The sequence below is a fragment of the Sorex araneus genome, chromosome 1, assembly GCF_027595985.1.
Source record: "Sorex araneus isolate mSorAra2 chromosome 1, mSorAra2.pri, whole genome shotgun sequence".
In the NCBI taxonomy this organism is placed as follows: Eukaryota; Metazoa; Chordata; class Mammalia; order Eulipotyphla; family Soricidae; genus Sorex; species Sorex araneus.
Genome location: NC_073302.1, coordinates 347,391,046 through 347,407,733, shown reverse-complemented (window position 1 = coordinate 347,407,733; position 16,688 = coordinate 347,391,046). Strand labels below are relative to the sequence as shown.

The 16,688-nt window shown below is 43.0% G+C and overlaps 1 protein-coding gene across 4 annotated transcripts in view; it reads right to left on the bottom strand.

The window, feature by feature from the left end:
* The window catches only part of RBPMS (RNA binding protein, mRNA processing factor), a 166,525-nt gene that overhangs the window by 82,062 nt on the left and 67,775 nt on the right, over positions 1–16,688 (bottom strand). The gene's annotated exons all lie outside the window — the stretch shown is intronic.

The following is a 16,688-nucleotide window of genomic DNA, read 5'->3' as shown; positions in this document are numbered from 1 at the left end:
ACACCCGCAGATTGTTTTGTTGCTTCCCTCACAATTATGTTAATAAGTGTGAACACTTATTAAACAATTCAAATTCAGGTACTGATTCTGCATCTGCTTTCTCTCTCCTCGGACCCAGGTCTTTCTCTTGTGCTCTAAGGGAAGTCCAACAAGAAAGCCTGTAGTCAGAGCACAGTCAGGGCCTCGGGAAGATGAGACAGTATGGTGACTAATTAGACTGCATGCCTTCCGTGCACAACACACAAGGTGAATGCCCACCATTACAGGGTCCACTTAGTATGATGGGGGCAGCCTCAAAGACCCCAGTAATGCCAGGATGGTCCAGGCATTCCCCACCACTGCAGGGCCAAGGGGTGTGACACGGCCCAAGTCCTGACGCTGAGAACTGAACCAGCAGCCAAGAACTGCCAGTTGCTCCCCCCCCACACACACACACAGGAAGCCCCTTCCCAGTCCCAGAAGGCTAGAACCCTATAAACATACAATGCTATAAAGAATGCTGTTTCAATTAGAAATCACTCAAGAAACAAATATTTCACAACCCCAGGGAACAAACCACGCACTTAGTATCTACTAAAATAATGAACACGGGTGACCCTCTTTTAGCAGAAAATTCGCACATGGGAACTGATCAAAGGACAGGCTACTGGAGGATCCATTCCAAAGAAGAGGTGGATACAAGTGTCACCAGCAGAGAAAAGCATCTTCCAGAGCAGAAGAGAGGGGAATGGCAGTGTATTCTGGGGGAAGATGAGCCGGAACTGAACAGGCAACAGAATTAAACCACAGGGGTTTCCAATGTCACCAGCTCCAGATTCAACAGGTAAGGCTCAACCTCTAATCTTCTACCACAATTACTGCCTCTGCTTTTCTGTCTCAACTTACTTCAATATGTATTGTATAATTTTGGTTGAGATACGACGAACATATAATAATACTGTGTCAGTTGAAGGTGAACAGCACCATTTTATATATACCTATAGATGATCTACTGGAAAACTCAATGCTCTTTGATTTACAATGTTAAAGATTCTCCTTCAATAATTCATGAGTAAGATTTTCTAGAATCCTAACCCTTTCTATTGATTCTGGTTGCAATGCAACAAAAACGGCAAAATTCTTTTCACTGATCCGGCTACAGCAGATAGCCCCATTATTTACAGACAGGTGCTTAGTAACACTGAATACTGATGTAAACTGCCCCAGAATCATAAATGCCTTATTTTATTATTTGCTCACTCACTCATATTACAGATTAAGATATAACTGACATAAACATTTACATCCTCCAAGTGCTTTATATAGATGTCAATTTGCCAAGTTTTGACAAAAATAACCTGTGAAGTTATCACAACAATCAAGATAATACCTATTCATAGCTTCCAAAGGCTTCCTTTAAACTCCCTCATTACTTCCTTGTGCCTGGGCAGTTACTGATCTGCGTTCTGTCACTATAAATTGGTATATGACGCAATGAAAGTAGCCACAGACTTCTGTGTCCCTTCCTCTGGCTTCTTTCATGCAGGCATGACTGAGGCTCATTCAGTGACTGTGTGTATCAATAACCTAGTCCATCTTGTTGCTGAGTTCCATAAATACACAGCAATTTGATCTATTTGCTTGTTGGTGGGACATACAGCTTATTCATGTTTCTGGCTTTTACGAACATAAAAGTTAATAATATTCAGTACAAGGGGGGCTGGAGCAATAGCACAGCGGGTAGGGCGTTTGCCTTGCACGCGGCTGACCCAGGTTTGATCCCCAGCATCCCATATGGTCCCCTGAGCACCGCCAGGAGTAATTCCTGAGTGCATGAGCCAGGAGTAACCCCTGTGCAACACCAGGCATGACCCAAAAAGAAAAAAAAATAATAATATTCAGTACAAGCTATTGTGGTCCTTTCTTTTCTTTTTCATTCTTGGGTCACTCAGCTGTGCTCAGGACTAACTCCTGTACTCAGGGATCGATCCTGGCAGAGGACCATATGGGGTGCCAGGGATCAAACCTGGTCAGTCCCATGCAGCACAAGCTCCCTACTTGCTATCCTGCTGCTCTGCCCCCACCACTGATTCCTTCCTTCTTACATTCCTACGATGGACCAGGAGGACAGGATGGCAAATAGATGTTTAAAAACACAACTACAATGCCATGCAGAACCTTCTCTTCTGGCCCAGAACACGATCAATGTTCTGTGGGTGGCTTAAAGCAACAGAGAATTCTGTTGTGGTTGGGTACGGGTGTTTTATATAAATGTCAATTAGGTTAAATTTACTGTTCGATCCTTCTTTTGCCTCCCATCCCATCTCTGTTTGCCAGAAAGGAAAGTTTCTTCTGAGAAAGTCTTCCTCAGCTAAAATCACTGTCAGCAATACCAACTCTAGCTAAAGACGCAGACCCGCAGGGAGCCCTGCTATCCAGTGTGCCTGCCCGCCCCCCTGAGCAGCCAGCACCCTCCTCCCTCTGCCTAGAATGGGAACACCATCTGTTTTTCTGCCCGGGGCAACTCAGCCAAGAGGAGAGTCACCAGCCCCCCCCCCTATTCAGATTTGCTGAGTACCCACCCCATTTCATGTCTGACACCAAGCCATGAAATAAATGAATGAACGGACTTAATGAATGGACAAGACATCCCCCTCAATAATGATAAACAGCTCTTCTGTTTTAAATATCGGAGCACCACTCACCTCCTAGTGACACTTAGCTTGGAGAAGTGGGGCTGGAGAGACAGAAGGGGTCTTCAGGCACGCAGCGGTCCCTGGAGCACAGCAGTGCTAGAAGTCCTGAGAACCACCATACCACTGAGTGTACCTCAACACCCCCTACCCCCCGGCGCTGCCCATAGAGGAATGAGGGCTAGGGAGATCATTCCAACAGCTGAAACATATGCTTTGCATGCAGAAGACCCAGGTTCAGTCTCTGGAGTAATAACGGTCCACTGAGCACTGTAGTGAAGGGAGGGGTAGCATAGGTAGACACACACGGACATGGGGACTACAGGACCCCAGCACAGGGCAGGTATAGCCCAAAAGGGTGGGCTAGGGGTGGGGATGGACATTTGAGGAGTGAAACTGAAACAATAAATAATAAATAAATAAATAAAATCAACTACCATTCATAATATTGCTCAAAAGAAAAGGACTTTATAAACACTGGAGCTAAATAAGTTTCCCAAAGAAACCCACTAGGAATTTGAGGGTTATCAGCAACAGATTGCTTAATATCAATTAGGGGGTCCTTAATATCCATAAAATGCAGGATTATGCAACCTATGAAAGCTACGTCTGAAAAGAAAGTATTTGTAATTCAGTTTAGTTTTATAAAACAGCCAATATATAGAGAAAAAAATATCTTAAAAGATGTGTACCAAGATATTTATGTGGTTTAGCCCTGAATTATGGAAAAGTTTTAATGCTTATTCGTATTTTCATCTTTCTATGTACATATATAGTTCATTTTGCAAGGTTGAGGACTGCCTCCATCACTTCTTTTATGTTGTCCTTTGTTTATTTAAAGGAAACATCTTTATTTTTTAAGATAAAACAATAAGGTGTATGGTAAAACTCTTCTGTAAACAAAATTATAAGCCATATATTCTTAGTGTCTCAACAGGAAAATGTCACATGATATTTTAAAATGTAACTTATTAGATATGTCTGCGAGTCACTCAAATGAGGTCAAGATGCTCAAAGCAAATTTTTTGTTCGACAAATGAGAGGAACTTTAAGATGACTGACTTATAGGCTTAGGTTTCCTCTATGCCAAAGAAGCCTGCTACTAACTCAGAACCATGCCAACATCTCATCTCTGAAGAGACCATCGCTCCTCTGACAGAACATATAGGAGAAATTTCTTAATTCTTTAAAGGTATAAAAATTGTACTTTTACTCATACTTTTACAATTCTTATACACTTCTTATACATGTATGACTACAACCAATGATCACTTAAATCCAAGTGCTTGACTCTGCACTTAAATCCTTTCTAGCTCTCCTCAGATGACTAACTTCATGAAATAAGTTCTGTTAATAAATGCCACAGGGAGCAGGGGTGACCTTAGATAAAGTGGGTGGGAAGGGCCCTGTGGACATGGTGGTACTGGCATTTTGGTGATGTTCATGGCATAGGTAATTTGTAACCTGAAAATGTATAAATATGCATACTCTCCTAAATTAATATTACTTCAATAATTCTTTTTAAAGTCATGCAGATTAAAAAAAAATTGCTCTCTAATTTCACGCTTTTCTTCGGTAACCAGGCTATAGAACTGAGTGCCTGTCTCACCATCACATGGGTAGATTTGAGACAGGGAATAGCCGCGCACTACTAGCTTTATCTATGAATATCACATAAAAGGATTCTTGCTTGCAGGAAACTTAGTGAAAGAACCAACCTGCACATGAAAAGCAAGAACTGAAAACTTAACACATTACAATTAGTAAATACACCTCACCCAGCGAGACAAAGTGCGAATGCCATGACACAGGAGCCCATGATCCAGTATGTGTGTGTGTGGGGGGGAGGACAAAAGTCCCCCCAAACAACAAGGGAACGACACCCAGTGAACTGTGGCAGGTCAATCATTACCAGAGCAGCCCTGATGGACAGGCAGTGTCTCGGGACGAAGATGCGCCTGGCACTGTGCCTCCAGCAGCTGTTTACTTTATACCAGGGGAAACACATTTCTCAGTCAAAGACACAGCATGCCTCATCGAAGCTCAAGACATAAGGCCTCTGACAACTCTGTCCCAAAGGGACACTAATGGATTCTGTGGATATACCTCCAACTTCATTTTGACCTTAACAGGACTCAGAGAGTAAATGGTAGAAGGACTCAATCATCTTGAACTCTAAGAAGGGCCCCTCTGCCAGTCAACAGCGCTTATTCCTTCACGGCTCACAATTAACCATTTGGGAGGAAACTAAATACTATCAGTTCCCACCTGGAAAGCAAGTTCTAACTCAGCAAGACATCTTAATAAATTCTGACAATTAATAAACTCTAATTTGATAAGTAATGAGCTGGTCTTGAGTCTTCCTGGCCAGCGACTGCTTTGAAATACAAAGGTCCTGGGGCTGGAGTGATAGCACAGCAGGTAGGGAGTTTGCATTGCAGTCCGCAGACCTGGGTTTGATTCCCAGCATCCCATATGGTCCCCTGAGCACCACCAGGAGTAATTCCTGAGTGCAGAGCCAGGAGAAACCCTGTGCATCGCTGAGTATGACACAAAAGGCCAAAAAAAAAAAAAAGCAAAGGTCCTACCTTCAACAAAGAAATGCCACAGGTGATCTAGGCATGAAAATAAAAACCAACAAACACTTAATTTAAAAACGAAGGAGAGAAGAATCACACACAGTTTCCTTTGGCCAGCAGCAGCTGCTTAAACATCACATAGTCCAAAGACAATGGGCATTTTTCTGCGTTTTATTTATGAAATTAGTCTTTGAGACAGAAATCATTTCTAGCTGCTCTGAGCTGAGCTCCTGAAGTAAGTTCCTCCTAAATGCAGTAGGATGAAAAAGGATAAGTTTTCATATTCTAATAACTCATGAATGACTGCTTAGTCACTCATTTGAAATATTCTAATGAGAAAAAGCCTGGGGGGTTCTGTCTCCAGATCATTTGCCTTCCTCTCATCTACCACAACATGCTTTTAAGTATAAAAGATGATCCAGTCATTCTTTGAAACACACACAATGAGGGTCAAGGATACAAGATCATGCCAAAGGCATTTTAGAAGCTGAAGGTACTCTGGGGGTAGAGTGTAGCAAGGTTCCGGGCACAGGTTAAATATTTCTTGACTTCAGGTAACTGGACTGGAGCAACAGTACAGCGGGTAGGGTGTTTAGCCTTGCACTCGGCTGACCCGGGTTCGATTCCTCCATCCCTCTCGAAGAGTCCGGCAAGCTACCGAGAGTATCCCGTTCACACGGCAGAGCCTGGCAAGCTCTCCGTGGCGTATACGATATGTCAAAAACAGTAACAAGTCTTACAATGCAGACGTTGCTAGTGCCTGCTCGAGCAAATCGATGAACATCGGGACGACAGTGCTACTTTAGAATAGCACAGCGGGTAGGGTGTTTGACGTACACGCATCAGACCTGGGTTCAATTCCCAGCAACCCACATGGTCCCCTGAGCATCAACAGGAGTAATTCCTGAATGCAGAGCCAGGAGTTACCCATGAGCATCGCCGGGTATGATCCAAAAATAAAAAAATATATATTCATATGAAAGAATGTATTCCAAATTACTTCCATATTCAAAGTGGGGAAGAGGAAAGGATTACAGACAGAAAACTTTCATGATATGTATTTATACAACATGGCATTTACGGATTGGTGGGCAGTGGTTAAAGCCTGCTCCTGGTGGGGTTCCGGAGACCACGTATAGTGCTGGGGGTCCGACTCAGGACAGCGTGTGCGCCGGGCCTAGTGTACGCTCTTTCCAGCCCAGTATTCTAATATTTTATAAACTGGCACCATTTTCCTTGGGAAAACATGTATCTCCCCTTCTTTATAAGTATCAACCAGGAGTCCTGCCTTACTCACTCACAAAAGAAGAGAACACTTCTTTTTTTGTACTTGTCAAGACTGAGCTAGGAGAAATCCACATCCATGCTAACTTGCTTCACACCTCAATCTGAACAAAGACTGCTTCTTAGAACCTGCTTAAGGGTAAGGGCAAAATCTAGCATACATTACCCCTCAGGCATCAGAGAAGGCAGGAATGCCCTTAGAAGCAGAATCTTTCCAGATTGGCCAAAGGTCTGTTTCTTTGGGACCACCCCACCTCACTCCCCCACACCCCCAAGCTGAAAGACCAAACAGAACTTGGTTTCCAGGCACAGAAAAAGCTCAGCGTATCTTGGGCCACACAAACTATGAAGAGTTGGGTTGTATTCACACACAAATATGTCCACGTGTAAGGTGGGGGGAAAGGGAAGGGGGCGTTCCGAGCCCTATTTTAAGTTTCACTGTATCACTGTCATCCCGTTGATTGTCGATTTGCTCGAGCGGACCCAGTAAGGTCTCCATGGAGCCTAGCCCTGAGAATTTAGCAGCCTCTCTTTTTAGTCATCTTTCCCAACAGTTTAGAAATTAAAAAAAAAATTATTTTTGATGTGCAAGCGGCACCTAGCTGTGCTAAAGGTGTTATTCCCGGCCCTGTGCTCAGAGGTCACTCATGGAGGGGCTCAGGGGGCCATTTATAGTGCTGAGGATAGAAACTGGTTCGACCATGTGCAAAACAAGTGCCCACCTGCTATAGTAGTGCTTTGCTCTTTATCTTTTCATCTATATCTTTAACGATGGACAGAATTGGGATGGTATCTCAGTGCTTCAACCTGTATGAGCTCCAAGATTTGATTCCCAGTATAAAACATATAAGTACAAATGGATTTTAAAACTTTTCTTGTAAGCATCTCGTGAAACACCAAAACTGCAAGCTGAACCTTGCCAAGGACTGCCATTCACCTCATTTAGGAGAAAGGTTTGCAGGCCAGTTTCCCATTCATGTCTGACCACCCTGAAAATGGATTATCACTATCATAAAGACGGTCCTGCCAGGTAGTAAATGTGGCTGTAGGGCTGCAGTGATTTTACAGTGGGTAGGGTGTTTGCCTTGCAGGTGGCCGACCCAGGTTCGATTCCCAGAATCCTATGCTGTCCCCTGAGCTCCACCAGGAGTAATTCCTGAGTGCAGAGTCAGGAGTAACCCCTGTGCATCACTGAGTGTGACCAAAAAAGGGAAAAAAAAAAACCAAACAACTAAACAATTACAAAACAAAACCAAAACCAATAATGTTATTATAAGCATGCTAAACTCTTTGTGGGGAGGGGCGTTGGTTGGGGTGTTTTTCTGGAAGGGGTTGGTTTTTTGGTTGGTTTTTTGGTTTGGGGACCACACCCAGCCATGTTCAGCACTTACTCCAGGCTCTGCACTAAGGAATTACTCCTGGCAGTGCTTCTGGCAGGGACCATACGGGATGATGGGAACTGAACCCAGGTAGGTTGACTGAACGCAAAACAAAAGCCCTACTTATTGTACTATCTCTCTGACCCCTAAACTATGACAATTTAAAATAAAATAATTAAGCTCTAACTACCGCCACATGTGGCTCATAACAACAACAAAAATCTGTTTCTGACTCCAGCCCGACCTTTCAGATTCCTTTAGCCAACTTCCTGGTGGGATACTTTCCCAGGCCTCGAGTGTGCACGCTTACTGTTCATTAGAGTATATTGCTTGCACTGCTAAATCAGGGAAATAAGTACGATGTAATAAATACTTCAGTGTACTATAAACAGAAATTCACTTCTAACACCCTAGAACGCTCTTGTGTGCTTTGGTCTTAAGCCTATCAGGTACCAATCTGACCCAGAAGCTAATCATCAAGCATCCTAGACTATGAACGACATACACCGACAAGAAGAAATTCAAGTAGAAAGTAAGGAAAAGACCTTATCAAAATCCAAGCATCTCGGGGCCGGAGTGATAGCACAGCGGGTAGGGCGTTTGCCTTGCACGCGGCTGTCCCGGGTTCGATCGCTGGCATCCCATATGGTCCCCCAAGCACCACCAGGAGTAATTCCTGAGTGCAAAGCCAGGAGTAACCCCTGAGCATCGCTGGGTGTGACCCAAAAAGCAAAAAACAAAACAAAACAAACAAACAAACAAAAAAAACAAAATCCAAGCATCTCTCTCCTCCTGGAGTTGGGGTACCAAGAGTGGGGAACCTTTTAATTGCCGGGTCATTTGGACACTTGCATTGCACCATCACTGCAATACAGGCAGATAGTCAAGAGCAGTCAACAAGTTTCTGCGTCTGTCCTGCTGTGGACAAGGGTCACATGATCTCAGCCTGTGGGTGAAGCATTCCTAGCCCTGAAAAACTGATTTGCTTAGCAAAATTAAAAAGTTACTCCAAGGAGCAGAGATAGTACATTGGTTGCACAGTGCTTGCCTTGCATGCACTTGACCTGGGTTTGACCCCCGGCACCACATATGGCATCCTTGTGACAGCCAGGAATGATCCCAGAGTGCAGAGCCAGGATTACTCTGGTATTGCCAGGCATGCCCCCTCAAACCTCTCCTGGCCAAAAAAAAAACCACCAAATTTTTTAAAAGAGAAAGAAGGGAAACACATTTTGAAGTGATGCTGACTGAGATCTCCAAGGTCTTCCGAGATTCCCTTCAATCTCTAAGATCTTTAAGCTTGGACAGAGAAAATGAAAAGTATGAGTTAAAATTCTTAAATGTCAGCACACAAGCTGTGCTAAAAATCTATTTCCCTTGTGCCAGAGGGAGAAGACATGACATTAGGGGCTTGACTTGAACATGCTGACCCGTGGGGGGGGGGGGTGTCTCTAGCCCCACCAGAAGGCTCTTCGAGTACTCAGAAGTCTGGAACCTTAAGCACCACAAGATGTGAACGAAAACAAGTGTCTATAGATTACAGACTAGACAATTCTCCTTACATGACGTTGGGAGATATTCTGGATAAAAGGGAATGGGTGAGGAGGTGAGGGAGTAACAAGTCAATTTTAAGAATTCCTTGTGATGGCCTTAACAGCAGAGAGAGACATACAAACCTACACATCTGATTAAACTGCACAAAAGACACACACTAAAACTAGAGAAATCTAAACAAATGCATGGTTGGTTTTTACAAGATATTGCCATCAGGGAAAACTAGGCAAAGAGCACACAGGATTTCTCTATTATTTCTCAGAACTGTATATGAACCTACAATCATCTCAAAATAAAGTTGAAAAAACTTAAGTGAAAAAACTCTTACACATAAATGATGTTATAAACATTAATCAGGAGATTTTTATGGTAAAACCAGGCAATGAAACTAGTTAGGAATTCATAAGCATTTCTATTTTATTCTCCCCCACACTGCCAGCATTTTGATGTTAAAGTCCTACCTAAAGACTGCCTGGTTCCTGAAAGTTTTTCATTGCTGAAACAAAATTACAAGTCACAAATAATATCAACTTTTTAAAGTGTACTCAATTTCCAATAGCGATTTGCTCTAACACTGTTTAATCATATTATCATCTTGGCTGTATGCTTCTTTGACAGCACTGTATGCTCCACTTCAGATACATCTAATATCATATAGAAAATATATCTCTACAGACCACATTCTGTATTGATAGCAGTTTGATGAGCTAAGAACTATATTTTTAAGCGAATATTTTTTTCTAAGAACTATATTTTAACTATATTTTTAAAACGAACTTTTCTTTATAAAAGTTCATTCAGTTTATATTTATTTATGATACCACAAAGGTAAAATGCAAATTTTTGGAACACAACCTATTTTCAGTCAACCATTTCCCTAATTCATTGACTGACTTTAAACATGTGAAAGCCCTGTGCTTATAATGCTTAGTTCCAAGCATTAATAGAACAATATAAGTGCCTCTGAGCTTTTCCAACTGCAGGAATCACCAATTTCAGAATATATTTAAACCACAACTCACAATTCCCCAGCCAATACAGAAAATATCCTATTACTGGGCCTTATTACATAACCACCTGTGAATTGTACCTGTTTAGCCATTCATTTGGGCATTTGAATCAAGTCAATAAACTTATTTTATATTTTGGGCCACACCTGGCTGTGTTCAGGGCTTACTCCTGACTCTGAGCTCAGGGATCACTCTTGGCAGGCTCAGAGTGCCAAGGGAACTAACCCAGGTCAGAAGTGTGCAAGGCAAGCACCTACCCACTGCATTATCTCCCCAGCACCTTAGATCTGCATTACATGTTTTCCATGTAATCATGTAAAGAGATGCAGAGCTCCGAAGACATGGCATGGCCATATGTATTGGCTGCAAGCAAGAAATGACATTCAATGTGTGTGTGGGGGGGGGGGGAGAGAAGCTGGTGAGATTTGAGGTTGAGAAATAAACTAGAATAATGAAAATGGTATGCATTTGGTACGCATTTTTCTTTTCTTTTTTTTTTTTTTTTTTGGTTTTTTGGGAGTCACACCTGGCGATGCACTGGGGTCATTCCTGGCTCATGCACTCAAGAATTACCCTTGGCGGTGCTCAGGAGACCATATGGGATGCTGGGAATCGAACCCGGGTCGGCCGAGTGCAAGGCAAATGCCCTACCCGCTGTGCTATCCACTCCAGCCCCCGCATTTTTCATATAGATCTAAACTATCTAAAAATTTCTTAGTTTTTTTATTTGGGTTCCCAAAGCACCTTAACTTTCCAATTTCTGTGAATATAAGAAAATGACCACTAAATTGATTCCAGTGATTTACATCACATTTCAACTTTAAAATTAGTTGAGTGCTCGGGCACTGAGTTTTGGAGTCCCAGATTCCTTATAAACATAAAGGCATGCAGCATCTCTATGCTCCACTTAATCCCAGAAGGACACAAAACGGTGAAAGCATATTGACAAAGAGGGCCATCAATTAAGATATCACTGAACCACCTGAATCTCTCTAATAAGTCACTGAAATATATGCATTTCACCATGTATGTTTGCAAATGTACTAGTTTAAATCAGCGTTTCCCATGGTGGGCCAGTTACTACACCTTGCAGGGAGGGAGGCGGGGGAGCGTATTAGCCTCATACAAATGGAGGGAGATTTCCATTTATTTACTCACTTGAAGTAGATTCCCAGGGGGTCACTGAGTGATTTTTCCCACCACTTGAATAGTGTGGCAGAAGAACCTCTTCTCCTTGGAGAACCTCTGATTAAATTTCCTGTTTTTACTCATGATCCTTGTGAACGATGGCCGAAGTCATAGTTCAGAGAATCCAGGAGAGTGGGCAGGACAGAACACGGTGGAATGGGCTCTACCCAGATACAAAGTCTGTTCATCAGACACCCTCATCAAAACTGCCATTAAATCTATTTGCATTTCCCTCCCCTACTGAAGAATTACTTGAAAGGATAGTGTTCAAAAGCACATAAACTCAATAGCCCAAGAGTGTGCAGTTTTCTTGCCTTGCTCTGCTCAAGGCCAATCTAGGCTAGACCCTGGCATCTGAATAGCCCCCAGAACCAGGAGTAATTACTGCATGCAGAGCCAGGAACAACCCTGAGGATCACTAGCCTGGATTTGAATCCCAGCTCCAACACCATTTATTAGCTAAGTGATCTTGGACATCCTATGAGTTAACGAAAACCTTGGTTTCTCATCTGTGAAATGGAAAATACAATAATACCTTTCTCACTGTACAACAAGTTAATTAAATGCACACAAAATATTTAGAAAAGTGCCAGGCATACGTTAACAATTATGGACATGTTTGTAAGTAAAGAAATATAACTCTCATTTGCCATCTTAGTAACGTACTTTTGCAGGTGCTGAGGAACAAACATTAAAGATTAAAATAATTCAAAGCCTAAAACTTCACAATTCATTTGGCCAACTAAGGATATGTCTGAAGTTATTAAATACAAAGTAGCCAGAAAGGGAGAAAGTTTCACAAATTGTATGCCACTTAATACACAAGTATTTCATTATTAATACTTATTTTCCAAAATTAAGACACTATTATACCATCTCCACTCTCCCTTTCAGGGGCTTGAAATTCCTTCTCAAGGCTTAACATGTGAATGAGATTATGTTTTGGGGGGCAAAGCAATAGTACAACAGGTAGGGTGCTTGCCTTGCAAATGGCCGACCAGATCCAGATTTTCAAATCTGCTCATCTGTCACAGAGGAAGAATTCTCAAGGCCATCAGAACCTCGGACCCTGTTGAGGCTCCTTCAGAGCAAACACGACTCAGCCTGTCACCCTCCAGGAAACCTGATGTACCAATGTTGTTAGTGCCAGGACACAGGCAACCAGCACAGTCAAGACTGTTCTCACAGGACCAGACTACCTGTGATCCAATACGACCAAATCAAGACAGGCCCAAACCTCTCAGCCTTCCAAACCGCCACATGGAAGCTATTAAGCAATATAAAAGTTAAATGGGAGAACAAAAGAATTATTCCAGTTAAGGTTACTGTCACACAAAACACACACAATATATACTTTTTTGCTAACTGAAATTTGGTCAGAGACACTATTACCCCAGTTGATCCTGGGACATGGAAAGCATCATGATAAGTAAAATGAGTCAGAAAGAGAGGGAGAGACACAGAAAGATTGCACTCATCTGTGGAATATAAAGTAACAGAATGGGAGACTAATACCCAAGAATAGTAGAGATAAGTAGGTAAGTAGAGATGAGGTTTACTCCATGGCTTGGACTCTGGCCTCAAATGCTGGGGGAAAGAAAAGGCAGCTCAGATAGAGAAGGGAACACCAAGTAAAGAGTGTTTGGAGGACCCGCTCCTGTTGGGAAATGCATGCCGAATGTAGACTATAGATCGAACACAATGGACACTCAAGGCCTCTAGTGCAAACTACAACATGAAAAGGAAAGAGAGAACAAAAGGGAATGCCCTGCCACAGAGGCAGGGTGGGGTGGGGGTTGAGGGAGTGGGGGTGGTGGGAGGGATACTGGGATCACTGGTGGTGGAGAATGGGCACTGGTGGAGGGATGGGTACGCAATCATTCTACGAAAGCACGAAAGTGTGTAAATATGTAACTGTACCTCATGGTGATTCACTAATAAAAAATTAAAAAAAAAAAAAGAATTGATCCTGGGCCTTTTCTCTTCTGGAGCTCTATTCTCACTCTTCTTCCTTAAAATTTCTGTAAATTTCTTTCAATAAAAACTATTTAAAAAAAGAAAGGATCCCGGGTGGGAGCACTAGTGCAGTGGACAGGACTCTGCCATGTATGTGGCGAACTGGGGTTCAATCTCCAGCATTCTATATGGTCCCTGAGCACCAGCAGAAGTAATTCCTGAGTGCAGAGTCAGGAGTATGCCCCAAGCACCACCGAGTGAAGCCAAAACAACAATAAATCAATAAATTTTTAAAAAAAATTTTAAGTAAAAAAATGGATCCTTCGAGGCTGGTGGGATGGCTCAACGTGCTTCTTTCTGTTCAGCACTGCAGAGCCCACACACCCTTTTGAGAGACTGTGGGCACCTTTCTGGCTGGACCAAAACACAGATTCTCATCACCATCAACATGAGGCCGGTGTGAGAACTGGCTTTAACACAACTACTGTATTCCTCTCCACCTTCACCTGTACCAAAGAGTGCATCCATCAGAAATGTTTATCTGCAATGTCATTTTTGAGCTATAAGACTTATAGCTCAAAAATGTTGTCAGTATAAATATCAGCCACACACTATTTAGTTTTGAAAAATGCATAAAATACATACCCATGTGCCCCCAAATCTCTGCTTTCTCACTTCACAATCAGCACTGCTAACATACATTAGCTCCTTCCAAAAGCATCAAAAGAAAACTCCCAAGTGGCCTTCTAATGTTCTGGAACCAAACTTCTCTTCCCTTCTGTCCTTTTCGCTTATCTGGGCTCTAATGGGTCTATCTTAACAATGCATTTTCTTACTTTGGATTGGGGTGGGGCATGGGGTGGGGGCACCCCAGCAGTGCTCAAGGGCTACTCCTGGCCCTGGCTCTGTGCCCAGTGGTTACTCTTGTTGGATCTTAGGGATCACATGGAGAGGTGAAGCTCCAATCAGGGCCAGCTGCATGCAAAGCAACGCCTGGACTCTGGTAGTATCTTTCCTGTCCTATTTCTGCCTAGAAGTCTTTTCTTTGACGATGCTCCCTCATCTGTGTACACTGCTCACTTCCTGGGTCTCTGAGCAAGAACACCTCCCTAACCGCTTCAACGTTCTCTTTTCATAGAAATGTCCCCATGAAATCATTCGTGAATTATCCATGAAAAAAAGACTCCTCTCCCTAGCTATCCAGCAAGAACAATTAAGAATGTATAGCCCTGGGGGTGGGGGGGGAGACGGGACTGGGGAGGGTGGGAGAGATGCTGGGTTTACTGGTGGTAGAGAATGGGCACTGGTTAAGGGATGGGTTCTCGAACTTTGTATGGAGGAAACATGAGCACAGAAATGTATAAATCTGTAACTGTACCCTCACGTTGATTCACTAATTAAAAATAAATTATTAAAAAAAAAAAGAATGTATAGCCCTGGGAGCCAGAGAGAGAAGCGGGGTGAAGTTGCTTGCCTTGCATGAGGCTGGCGGGGTGGGTGGAGTGGGTGGGAGAGCACTGCTAGGAGTGAGACTCCCTCAGCACTGAGCCAAGAGTAAGCTCTCAGCACCGCCTGGAATTTTCCACACCATCAAATAATTTATAGGTCTGCAGCCAAACATGTATCAGCAGCAAAGCCCAGACACTGGCGCCCCTACCAGCAGCAGAACCGAGGAGTGTAATACTGCAACTGGATGCATGACCCCCATTGAGGAACACAACCATGAACTGTGTGTCTCCCAGTCACCCTTGCAGCAACAATAAAGGGAGAAGAGGAGGAAAAAAAACAATTCATAAATCATTTCAGTATCAGAACTTCAGATTCCAAATTAGGTAATGTTACCTAATATAGACACACACTTACACAAATAATACTCAGTGATTTAAGGAAGTACCCGTAAGTATTTAATAATTTACCTTTGTCTTAAGTATTAAAAGTACAAGAACTACTCTAGTCCTAAATTAAAAATATCAAGTTTGTTTTGTTCCTAGAACCAGAATTCTTTTCTGTCAAGTTTAGAAGGGACAATACATGAACCACTTATTGTAAGGGAAAGAGCATAATTCAGTTCTCTTACTAAGAGCCAGAATATTTCTGGCACCACATGTGGTTCCCTGGGCATCACCAGGAGTGAATCACAAACAAAGCTGAACACTACCAGGTGCCACTGCCCAGAGAGGCCCCCGCGCCCCCCAGTGAATTTCAATAAAAAAGGTGTGGGCACAAGGGACACAAATGTTGAAGGACCAGAGGAATGGAGAATCTGGGCCCAGACCCCAGTTTATTTCTCTCTCCTCCTGGACGAAGTCCGATACTACTGCACAATCGTTCTTGTAGTTTTGGTCATAGTCTCAGTCATCATAGTTCCATCATCCTAGTCTCCTCGTAGACTCTCAAAGTCCTCTACTTCCAGTCATCGTCGGCATCCAGTCCTCCTTCTATTCTCCGGTGTCAGTTCTCATCCTATTTCTAGTCCTAGACTTTCTAGTCCCCCCTTATCCCTTACAACATGGTTATACAGAAATCACGAAGGGTGGCGATACACAAAGGTGGGGTTGAACATTATCATAACAACAAAGAGAGGTAAAGCTCCTCCTTCAAGGACAAAATTTCATCTGAGGGTTCAACACTCCAAATTACTAGGAGATCTGATCAAGGGCGGGATTCCATCTAGGTAGGGTGTATTGCTTTCTCCTTTCCTCAGCTAGTAATCCATTTAAACCATCACAGCAAATTTATTTCTTATAATATTTCTGGGCTGGAGTGAGAGCAAGGCAGTAGGGCGTTTGCCTAACATGTGGCCAATGCGGGTTTGATTCCTCCACCCCTCTCAGATCCCAGCAAGCTACTGAGAGTATCTCGCCCGAATGGCAGAGCCTGGCAAGCTACCCGTGGAATATTCGATATGCCAAAAAACAATAACAAGTGTCAAAATGGAGACATTACTGGTGCCCACTCGAGCAAATCAATGAGCAATGGGATGACAGTTATTATAGTCATTTTGTATGACACAGTAAGAGATATACTAAGCTTAAAAAGTTGGCTCTTCCTGGGGACATCTCACTA